Here is a 12,201-nt window from a genome sequence, read left to right as displayed (position 1 = left end):
AAAAAGAGTACTTAAATCCATATACCACTTACTATGTTCTAGAAACCACAGTGCCCAGAGGTGCTGAGTCACTTGGAAGAATTATGAGAGGAAATGGGGGGACTTGAGGTGGAGCCATCTGCGTTGATCATGTCTCTAGCAGAAGACAGAGAGCCATGATCTGTACCCGGAAGTGGCACCACCCGATCCGGCACCCTCCTGCAGAGCTAGTATCCGGTAGAGCTGGTTGCAGAGTGAGCTGGTTCTGTGGCCAAAGGGGCTCCTGAAGCAACCCTGCTGAAGGGAGCTTTACCCTCCAAACTGCAGGCCTTCCCCTGCAAGGCCAGAACCTTCTCTGTAGCAGAGAGCAGGTAATGACTGTGCCTTCTCTCCAGAACCAGCTCCATAATGGGCAAGGTCTGGTGCAAAATGAAAAGGCAGCCTCCCTTGCCCAAACATTGTTAGTAATTTCAAAATGTCATAGCAGAATGTTGAAGGAAGCACATAGTCCTGTGTGAACGGTCAGACCATACCCCACGGAGCTTGTGTGGCAGCAGAGGCTGGTGGGTGGCTGCAGCGACAGAGAAACCCAGGGACTCAGGGCCACACACTCAGACACCCCCAGCCAGAGAAAATGTCTTCCTTCTGGCCACTGTTCTGCGACCTTCCTTGAGAAGACAGTGGAAGCTTTCACACATGTCCCACATTTTGCAAACACGTTCGCAGGTTTCACAAGCCCCTTGAGTTTTGTTTCTGTTCAGCTGCAAACAAAATACCACAAATGGTGGTTAAACAATAGACACTTGTGTTTGTAGACAGATGCCTGCTTGCTGCATCCTCCCATGATGGAGGTGACTGACTCCAAGAGGGAGGAGGAGGGGAGAGAAAGAGAATGTGCTCTCTCCTCTCCCTCTTCTTACAGAGGCATTAATCCCATCATGGACTCCATCGCAAACGATCGGCTAAACCCAATTACTTCCTGAAGTTCCCATCACAGAATACTATCTCATTGGAGATAAGAGCTTCAATATGAAAGTCCCCCCTCCCCCTGCCACATACAGACATTCAGTGCACAGCAGCTATAACTCTACCAGGCAGATGGTGCTACCTTTAGCATAGAAGCGGATGGATTCACACCTACATGTTCACACACCTGCACACACCACACATGTATACACATACACATGCCACACGTGCATCTAAAAATACGTGCGTGCATGCATATACACACATACATGTGCCACATACACATTCACACCCATATACAAATACACACTAGGTACATGCATTCACAGACACACCTCTGCATACTTGAGAGACCCCTCCATGTCCCTTCCAATTCTCAAGTTCTTTGGTTCTAACCATCACAACTCAATTCCCAGCTGACATTTCTGACAGAGCTCCACCCGGCTGGGAATGAGTCAGCTCATTTCCTCCCCCAGGTAAAGGTCAAGCCGAATCCATTGTTTGTGTGGGTCTCTGCCACAGGGGCTGTCAGTCTGAGGGCCAGATTTACACTCCATGTGGTCTGGATTCTCATTAACCCTGAATCTCCTCCTCCTACACAGAGCCATGACATTTAAAATTCTATCAAAGTAGTCTAAAACAACCATCATCTTGAACTTTTGGGGATAAAGTAAATGCCTCATAAGCCTAGGATAAAATAAATAGCTCATAAGCCTAGGAGGAGAAAGAAATAAAAACAGGCCTTAAACAAGGAAGGTCTGGGGCCCTGGGTCACTGGCAACCACTGATCTGTATTGGTCTTTGTGGAATACCTGGAATTGATGCTATTCACAAAATGTAACCTTCTGCAGTAATTTTAGTTCTGAATGGCACCTTGACAATGCTGTCCAACCAAATTTTCCCAGAAGGTATGTTGTAATTTTAATGAGTTCCAATAACTGTTATACAAATTCCAAGGACAAAGATTTGCTATCATAAATAAGTGATGATTCTCCAATACTTTCAGCATCTTCCCCTGCCAGGCTGATGGGCAATGTCCATCACTGAGACCCATTCACTGTTTGCAAAGTTACTGAGAATCTGCTATGAATCAGGTAATGCGATAGGAACCAGGAATATAACTAGCATCTATCTTAAATCCTTTTTTTTTTAATTTGTTTTTGCATAGAGCTGGGGTGTAGGTTAGAGGTGCTGGGAGAGGTGAGAAGATTCACCAGAGACAGAGTGGGGAGCAGAAAAGGTAGACTGACTGAAATACACTGCTGAGGGGGGCAGCAGGAGAGAAGAGAGTGTGGGTCAGCTTCCTGGTCCGGCACTGCACCCAGGCTGTGGCGGAGATAGCCCTGAGACTTAACCCTGAAGACACCAGGAGGCCCTTATCTTAAATGTTGACATTCATCGAAGATAAATTCTGTAATAGCTGCCTGTTCGCCATAAGGCGCTAGAAAGACCAGAAAGGAACTGATAGAATCTGAGGAAAGAGCTTGCAGTGGGGAGAACATTCCAGGTGGCAGAAAGCGGATGAGCAGATGATACAGTGGTATAAATGTGAACCCAAAATTAATCTATTGAAAAAAATGAGTCTCAATTCTGCCATTTTCTCACCCATGAATAGACTACTTGACTTTCCTGAATTTAACCTTTTTTTATCTGTGCAGTGGGATAATTACCTCTAGTCACAGTTTTGCTATGAGGTTCCACTGAATTTTTTGCAAATTTGGTGTATTATACAAATGTCAGTTGTGCTTGTCTTTTATTATTGGGCTCCTATTTCTCTTTCCTCTTGACATGAAAACAAATTCTCAGAGGGTTCAAGTCACTCATAGAAAACAAACTGAAGCCCAGACAGGTGGTCTCAGCATCTTCACTAACAGCAAAAGCTTCCGCCTGAACATCAAAATTTTCAGTCACCATCATCGAGTGCTACCTACATCCCAGGCTCTGTGCCAACGATATTAAATATCACGCACAATAATGATCTCCACTTAATCGAGAGGAAAACCGCAGCTTGGAGCGGCCAAACAGCTTGTCCAGTAGTTCACTTAATAAACTGCGATGTCAGGATTTGAACCCAGGTCTGACCACAAGCCCTTCACCTTGTACTTGACTGCGGCTTCTGCTTTTCCTTTTCCTCCTTGCCCCTCTCTCTCTTCCTTCCTTTCTTGACAGTGAAGTAAGTCCTGTTTAAAAACCCATTGTTTTCAAGGGGAAACTTCTAGGAGGAAGTGAAGGGAGGAGCCGGCAGACAGACAGCCTCCCGCTGCAAGTGTCAGGGCCCTGTCGCCTGTCTCCGAGAGCCAGAGCGAGAGCACTGCAGGACACAGAGAAAGCCTCTCCGGAATCAGAGCTCCGGGCTGGAAGCGGGAGCTGCGCAGTGGGAGCTCCCAGCAAATGGCAGGCCCGCTGCCAGTGCCGGAACTTTCCTGACCCATTAGCCTTAACATATGTGTCTTAGCCCAGGGAGGAGGAGGGCCTGAGGAGCTCAGCTGCAACACCAGCTTGCCCTGCTTTTTTTAACCCACTCAGCTAGTCTCTCCCTTCCTCCAGGTTGCCTCTTCCCACTAGAAGACTTTTTGTTCTTCCTTGCCCTTGTTTACTTCCAGCAGGGACTCATGGTCCGCTTATTTTACAGGGTAACAAGACATTTCCTGGGTTATTGGGAAAATGTTTAAGCACCTTTGTTTCTGCAGTTGTCTTTGAAAAGCAAGGGGACACATGATTGTCCCTTTACTTAAAAAAAAAAAAAAAAAAAACCTTGTATTCCAGAATCAAGCTCAGGTACCATTGCATGATTTTAGAAATAAGTGTGAACCCAACTCGGACTCAAATAAAAGGAGAAAATTAAACTTGCACTGTAAGAAGAACTGAAGTATCATCGGTTTAGTCGCCAGTGTCCCAAAGAACTAGGCATACCTTGCAGGGAAGCAAGTCCCTGCTTCTAGAAGATGAGAGTCCAGCATTAAACTCAAGTTTCATGGTAAAAAACATTCCTGGGTTTAATCCACACAACTCTAAGACTCATAAATTTCACCAGAAAAACCCAGAGCTCGGCATGAAGAAACTCCCAATAAAAACTGTGTGGGATGGATGAATGAATGAGTGAGAGAATGAGTGAAGATATTAGAGGTTCCAGTAAAAAGGTAAATAGTAATATGTCACATAAAGAGTCAATGAAGTGCAGACATGAGACCACATTCTCTACCAGGAATCTGGAACTGCCCTCTGAGAATGAAACAGAACATGCATGTCAGCATAGTAAGGAAAGATAGCCTGTAGCCAGACTTGATTTTATGACCCAGGGAGAGAAATCATCCTACATGCCAATTCCAATCAGTTGACTGTTATTCCCTGGAGTGCTGTGCAGACAAGGATTTTTGAGGCCTCATCTAGGCCCAGTGGGAAAGAGGGCCAGAGTCAATTAATAATGTCTGCCTGCACACAGAAGGGGACATGATAGCAAAGAGAACATATATTTGCCATCCTGTCATTGACACACATAAATATTCTGCATCAGGGGCCTCCCTGGTGGTACAAGGGGTTAAAGCACAGCACTGTGCAGCTGTCCACAGCCACTGCAGCATGAGTTCAATCCCCAGCCAGGGAGGTGACCCACACCGTGCAGCAGACCTCTCCTGTCTCACCCACTGCTCCCTTCAGCAGTGTATTTCAGTCAATCTGCCTGTCCTGCTCCCTACTCTCTCTCTCTGGTGAATTCTCTCAACCTCTCACCTCTGACCTGTACCCCAGTTCTTGTATACATAGATAAATGTTTTAATAAGTAAATAAGTAAAAATTCTGAATCAGGGCCCTCCCTGGTGGCGCAGCGGGTTAAAGCACAGCACTGAGAAGCTTAAGCCACTTCCATGAGTTCGATCCCCGCCTGCCCCTGGAGGTGACCACATGGCATAGCAGACTTCTCCTGACCCGCCCGCTGCTCCCCTCAGCAGTAAACTTCGTTGATCTGCCTGTTCTGCTCCCCACTCTGTCTCTGGTGAATCCTCTCACCTTCCACATCTCTGGCCTGTACCCCAATTCTGTATGAGTAAATAAATAAATCTTTAAAAAAAATTCTGAATCAAAAGCATAATTAACCAAGTGCCAGGACTTGACCTGTGGCCCAGTCCACCTCCCAAAGATAAGGGGAGCCACTGAGGTAGACGTGGGCACTGCCCAAAGAAATCTTAGAGAATATTCTTCTCCAATACGGAAGGACACACACCATATCCTTAAGTACTCACCATGTCAGTACTGAGTCTAGGATTCCCAAGCAAACTTTTGTCTCCCCACAGAGCATTCCTGTCAGGAAAGAATATTGTGCATCAATAATGTGACCCGATTCCTTGGCATGTATAGATCTTGGTGGAGATTAAATAAATGTCTTTCCATTTCATTGACTGTTCTCTGCAGACTTGGTTCTTGTGTGCCCACCCCAGAATGAATCAGATTACTCTTGACCAGTCCAGCATCTACAAGGCTAAAGACTATTTCTCCAAAGTCAGGTTCTCTGGTTTTGCAGCAGCCTGCACTTCCCCAGTGTCATGTTATTTTTTACTTATTTCTCTTTACGGTTATTGAAATGCCTCCTTGCTAGCGTTCTGACAGCATAAGATTTCTGCCCCCGTGTACTCCCTGTCACCCTCCTGTCACCAAAGCGCCCATAGTCCTCCACCATCGTCTATTGTTTTTGGCCCCATCTCTCATTTTCACCCCTTCCCCAACCTCTCCCCCTCTAAAACCTTAAGATTAGTGGTCAGCTTTCAAGGGTTGGTTTTAAAGTTTGTCTTGTCTGGATCTTTGTTTTGTGGCCTATATTCCACATAGAAGTGAAGCCACCTAGTATTTATCTTTCTCTTTCTGGCTTGTTTACCATAATCCCTTCCAGCTCTACACATTTTCATCACTGAGTAGTGTTTGATCATGTATATATACCCATTGCAAATTTATCCACCACTTGTTTTGGACAGTTAGGTTATTTCTACATTGTGGCTAGTGCTGTTTTAAACATGGAAGTGCAATCGCTTCTCGGCCTTTTGGCTAAGATCAAGTATACATGGAAGTGCAGGCGTCCTTTCAAATTACTGTTTGGTATTTTTTGAATATAAAAAAAAATACACTTTTTTTAATAGGAGCAATCCCAATCCTATTTTTAGGAGCATTGGGTTGTATGTGCCATGTTCTTCTGACAGCAGCTACATGCTGAAAGGGTTATGCAACACAAGTCAGTCACTAGCATGTCTTCAGGAACACGGTTAACAGAGCAGCTGAGCTGTGAAGGGGAGGAGGAATACTGAATTATTCATTTTAACGAGGACTTTAAGGTAGAGTTTCTGATGCCTGAAGATGAGCAGGTCCAGATGGAAACTGTGAGCCTTTACTGCAGAAACCGTGTCTTATTTATGTTTGCGTCTATTCTCAAGGCTCGTCACCAGCCTGAACACGGTGGTGCTCAGAAAAGATCTGTTGAGAAAATACTAAGGACGGGACTTTAGGATAAGAAAATGAGCCCCAACAGCCATCAGGAGACACTAACAACAAACCATTCACCCAGCCAGTTTCAGAAACCTTATAGCCTCAAGTCAGCACATCACTGTGCTGACTAAAGCACTGAGTTATCACACATGCTGTTCCCTCTGCCCAGAATGTGCTTGTAATCTACACACAGATACACACACGCACACACGGACACTTGACACATCAATTTCCTTAGTTGTCACCAATTCAAAGCCATCTTCTCCAAACTCTAACTGCCCCCTCCAGCTCCCCAATTAACTTTCTCAGCCTTTATTTGCCTCATAACATTTATCACCATCTATGATTATCCTAAGTGGTTTTTACTTGGTTTTTGTTTGCTCACTCCAGCCCTCTCACCCCCAACACCCGAAGATAAGCTCCATGATTAGAGAATCAATCACCCATTTGGTCTCTACTCAATCCCTGGTGCCAAGCTCAGTGCCTGGTCCTCAATAAGATGCTCAGTAAGTATTTACTGAATAAATAAATGACTGTGTATGTGGATGGTTGAATTAATTAATTTTCACTAATTAATGAAAAGCTCTTCTACATCAATGGCTTCACTAGTAAAGAGCACTAGGCCTTTATGAGCTAGGCTTCAATAGAAAGAAAAAAAAATCACCAGACTAGATATTTTCATCAGAAAAGCATTTAGCTGGCCCTCCCTGGTGGCACAGCAGGTTAAAGCACTGCACTAAGAAGCTAATGCCACTTCCGCATGAGTTCGATTCCTGCCTGCCCCAGAGGTGACCACAGGGCCTGGCAGACCTCTCCTGACCCGCCCGCTGCTCCCCTCAGCAGTGTACTTCGTGGATCTGCCTGTGCTGCTCCCCACTCTGTCTCTGGTGAAGCCTCTCGCCGCCCCTGAGCCTCTGGCCTGTGCCCCAGTTCTGTATGCACAAATAAATAAATCTTTAAAAAAAAAAAAGAAAGAAAGAAAGAAAGAAAAGAAAAGAAAAGCATTTAGCTAGGAGACATGAGTTTTATAAAATTGTTGAAAGGACTAGAAAGATGCACCGTAGGCTGGGTCTCAGAACTAACCACCAAAGCAAGGCAGCTAAACTGGCTTCTGTTTTGCCACCCAGTTGCAATGACCCGTCAGGGCCACCCCTGGAACAGTTCCAGGAGGGTAGAAAAGTGAGTTCTGCGGAAGGCAATCACTGCCCGCGGCCTCCTGTCCTGTTCCAAGGCAACCCCAATGTGAAATTGGCTGCCCTGACTGTGGTCCTCACCTAAGCTTTAAAAATAACTTATAACGGGCCCTCCCTGGTGGCGCAGCGGGTTAAAGCACTGCACAAAGAAGCTGAAACCAGTTCCTCATGAGTTCGATTCCCGCCTGCCCTGGAGGAGATCCACATGGCGTGGCAGACCTCTCCTGACCCGCCCACTGCTCCCCTCAGCAGTGTACTTCGTCGATCTGCCTGTTCTGCTCCCCGCTCTGTCTCTGGTGAATCCTCTCACCCTCTGCATCTCTGGCCTGTACCCCAACTCTGTATGCATAAATAAATAAATCTTAAAAAAAAAAAAAATAACTTATAACTTAGAATGCGGGCACACACTAAAGGGTTTATTTACAAAAAGGGGAAATGAAAAAGGACTAACCCAGGGAGAAAGAGAGATAAATTGGTGAAGTCGGCCTACCAGTTCCGCTGAGCTGGGACCCCAAGAACACGCTGAAGGCCGGCGAAAATCAGGCACCCTCAAAGCCCACAAGTCTGGTCCTTCACCAAGCCTGGCTGCTTAACTCCACCCTAGTGAATCTTATTCTATGTGCGATGTACAGGGAGACACGCATTTCCGAACAACACTCTGGAGAGAAACGGTCAGGTCACTCACATACAGAGGTGTATGTATACCTGCTTTTCGCATTCCTCCCAGCAAGCCTCCTTTTGGCGGTGACGGCATTATGGGAGATGTAGTCTTTGGTACCTCGGCTCTCTGGCTGAGGGTGGGGTGGGTTTGCAGCGTGCATTCAGGGCATCCTCTCTGTCCCCCAGCAGTCCAAAGAGATAAAGAAACACAAAAATGGGGGCCTTCCTGGTGGCGCAGGGGTTAAGGTCTCAGCGCTATCAAGCTAGCGCAGCCACTGCAGCACAAGTTCGATCCCTACCAGGGAGATGACACACTTGGCGCAGCAGACCTCTCCTGTCTGGCCGGCTGCTCCCCCAGCAGTGTATTTCAGTCCGTCCGCCTGATCTACTCCCTCCTCTGTCTCTGGTGAACCCTCTCACCTCCAGCACCTCAGCTTAGACAGCAGTGCTTGTATGCATAAATAAACAACATAAATCTTTTTAAAAAGGAAAGAAACACAAGAGTGAAGATGGTACCAGAGAGGCCTGGAAAGGGAGGAAGGACCCAGATCCTGCTTGACTTGTAGAGCAAATGAAGGATTTTTTTTGTATTATTACTCGCTTCGGGGAAAAGTAATGACAGGTTGACATGGGAGCAGCAGACTACCTCGGTGTGAAGAGTAAGCGACCATGTAACACACGCAATCAACAGGCCGCAGTGCCCTGCCGGGGGCCATCCACAGCAGGGCCGCCCTGCTCATTCTCTTCATCCACCTGCCCAAGGTTGAATCATACTCTGACCATCCTATAAATATATGCGATACATAAGAAAAACATGCATTTCCAAGCAACATTCTGGAGAGAAGCAACTTGGTTCGAACACTCACAAGCAGCAGCACAAAGAGGTTTATACCGGCTTTTTGCATTTAATTTATTTTGCAGAAAGAAATTTAAAAGTCTCTGGCATTGGGGGTTTCCTTTGAACTAACATCAAACCATCAGACCTGCTAAGGAAGGTTCTGCTTAGCTTTGATATGGCTCAGCACACACACCATCGCTTTTCCTTTGGACATGCAAAGGGTAGAAAAAACAGCACTCTGCATTTTGAATCCTTCCTTATTAAAAATAATTAGTGGAGATAGTGCATAAGCCACTTTTAAGTCCCTCTTTTCCCCTAATTATCCTTTCAAATATATACCAAGACCAATTCACCAAACGCTGCTTTGGGTATTTTAGAAAATATCTTTTTACTCTATCCAACAAGAGCTTAAGCACAAAATTGTTTGCACCCGTGCCAAAGAAAATAATAATTAAGCTGACTTTTTCCTTTGTATTTAAATCTCACTCTCTTTCACGCTTAACATTTGTCTGTCTGCTTAGCTGAGAATTAAATGGATTGCTTCTCCCCTGCAAATTACAGTTTTAGTAGAGGGCACAGATAGATCCACGGCCACCATCAAATTCTTGGGAGATCTTTCGTCCTTTTCTGGAGGTTAAGCAGGAATTTTGCACAAAACAGGAAAGTGTACTCTGTGAAAGAGTTTCATGTTTTAAAGCTATCTTAACCCTGACTATTCATCAACTCTGAATCGATAGCATTAAGTCTATTTGATGTTCACGGTCATTCTAACCTGCTTCTGCTCCTTGCCAACCACATGACCTGGACAAATCACTTAACCCCTCTGAGGTTTGTTCTGCTTACCTTTCAAACGGGAATAATAATCAAGTTAAGGTTTAAGGACAGTTTCAAAGCCCAAGGTGAGGTTCTCTGATCTGTTGCTGAGGGATGCTAAAATTGCTCTGCTTTTCTAGAAGCTGCAGTCCTCACCCTCTCTCTTTAGCACACATCACTCCTGACATCCTGAAAAAATGCATTAAGTCATAATTTTACTGCACTGGTGCCCTGCAGATGCTTCTACCACTCAACAGCTGTGGCTTAGGTTGATCACTCCCTACTCTATTTTCATGATTCTTCAGTTTACCTAGTTTAGGTAAACACAGTTTACCTAGCCATATTATATGGATTTATTTATGCCACTGGCTCTCTTAACTATGCAGTTCCGTCCTTAGGGCAGCAAGAATTCCATCCTATATTCTTAGCACCTATCTGAATTCTGGGCATAAAATATGCAGAGGCTGAATAAATGAATGCATAACAATATGTAATAAGTCTAGCAGAAACATGCAAATTATGAAAAGACTGAAAATTGTAATACCATATGTCAAATTTACTAACCATGGGTTTTGTCTCCATTCAGACATCATGGGCAAATTTAATTAATGGTAAAAGATGCAAGGGTGAAATAAGCCTTTCACCAAACACCTTCTATCTAAAATTACCCTGTCTTCTCTTAGCCTTTCTTGCCCTTTGTTTATTTCTATCATACAAATAGATTTTCCTTTACTTACAAGCATTGACTTATAACCCACTTTATCGTGAAGATATTGTACGCTGAAAATGCATTTAATACACCTGACCTGCCGCATGGCTGGTGTAGTCTAGTGCACCTTGAACATGCTTACACTAGCCTACAGTTGGAAAAAAACCTATCACAGAGTCTATTTTATAATAAGATACTGAATATCTTATATAACTTATTGAATACCATACTGAAAGTAAAAAAAAAAGTGTATGCATTTTCACCATTAATGTACACAGCAGAAAGCACCATAAACTCAAAAAATCATCTATAATCACAACTTATAATAATTTCTTCTTATTGATACCTTCTCCCCATTACATCTTCTGGATAGCAGGGATTTTGCCCATCCTGCCCATGGCTGAGAGGTAGCTTGCTAATGTAAAAGGGAAAGGATGTTCTGAGCAGGCAGGTTTAGGGTTTCTCTCACTACCTATAACACTAACACACAAGGTATTCAAAACACTGTTGGTCAGCATGTGTTGAGTATGGAACAAGCCAGTCTGGAACAAACTGGCTTACTGCAACTCCACGTTCTGCAACTACTTATATTAAATTTCCAAGGCATTTAAGGAAAATCATTAATTCCAGCTTGTTGAGGGCTATAAGGCATCCAATAAGAGCATTCTTCTCCTTTCAGTACCAGCTGAGAATTAAAACAAAGGAATTAATAGTTATAGAATCAAAAATTTACTTTTATTAGCAATCAAGTTTTAAAAATTTGGCAAATGACCTTTTGGAATTAAACATCACAATTATATAAATATCAACCCCTAAACTTTGCACAGTTTCTGCTTGGAACTAGGGAAGCTTCCCGTAAAAAACTGTGGTGTGCACCACCACATAGAACAGACTTGAGGACTTAATGCTAAGATAAATATGCCAGCCACAAAAAGAGAAATACTGTGTGACTCCACTCATATGAGATACCTGGAATAGCCAAAGTCATACAAACAGAAGGATACAAAAAGGATAGCTCTTTCCAGGGGCTAGGTGGACTGAGGGAAGGAATCTATTGTTTACCAGGTAGAGACTTTCCTTTCTACAGGGTGAATAGAACCTGAGGTTGAATGATCAGAGTTGTCACGTGAATGATGACTGTATTAATATTTAAATCTACTGAACTCTATACTTAAAAAAGAGGAAGGTGGAAACCTCTATTGTGTTTTATCACAATAAAAGAAAATGACCTAAAAAAGAAACCCAGGGCGTCTCCCTGGTGGTGCAGGGATTAAAGACACAGTACTGTGAAGCAATCCCAGCCACTACAGCACAAGGTCAGTCCCCTGCCAGGGAGGTGACCCATTTGGCACAGCAGACCTCTCTTGTCTTGCCTGCTGCAACCCTCAGCAGTGTATTTCAGTCCATCTGCCTTTTCTGCTCCCCACTCTGTCTCTGGTGAGTCCTCTCACCCCCTGTGCCTCTGGCCTGTACCTCAGTTTTTGTATGCATAAATAAATACAAACAAATCGTTTTAAAAAGAGAAAGAGAGGCCCTCCCTGGTGGCGCAGCGGGTTAAAGCACTGCACTGAGAA

Source organism: Condylura cristata, unplaced genomic scaffold (genome assembly GCF_000260355.1).
Source record: "Condylura cristata isolate star-nosed mole 26May11 unplaced genomic scaffold, ConCri1.0 scaffold00004, whole genome shotgun sequence".
Classification (NCBI taxonomy): Eukaryota; Metazoa; Chordata; class Mammalia; order Eulipotyphla; family Talpidae; genus Condylura; species Condylura cristata.
This window is presented reverse-complemented; position numbering follows the sequence as displayed.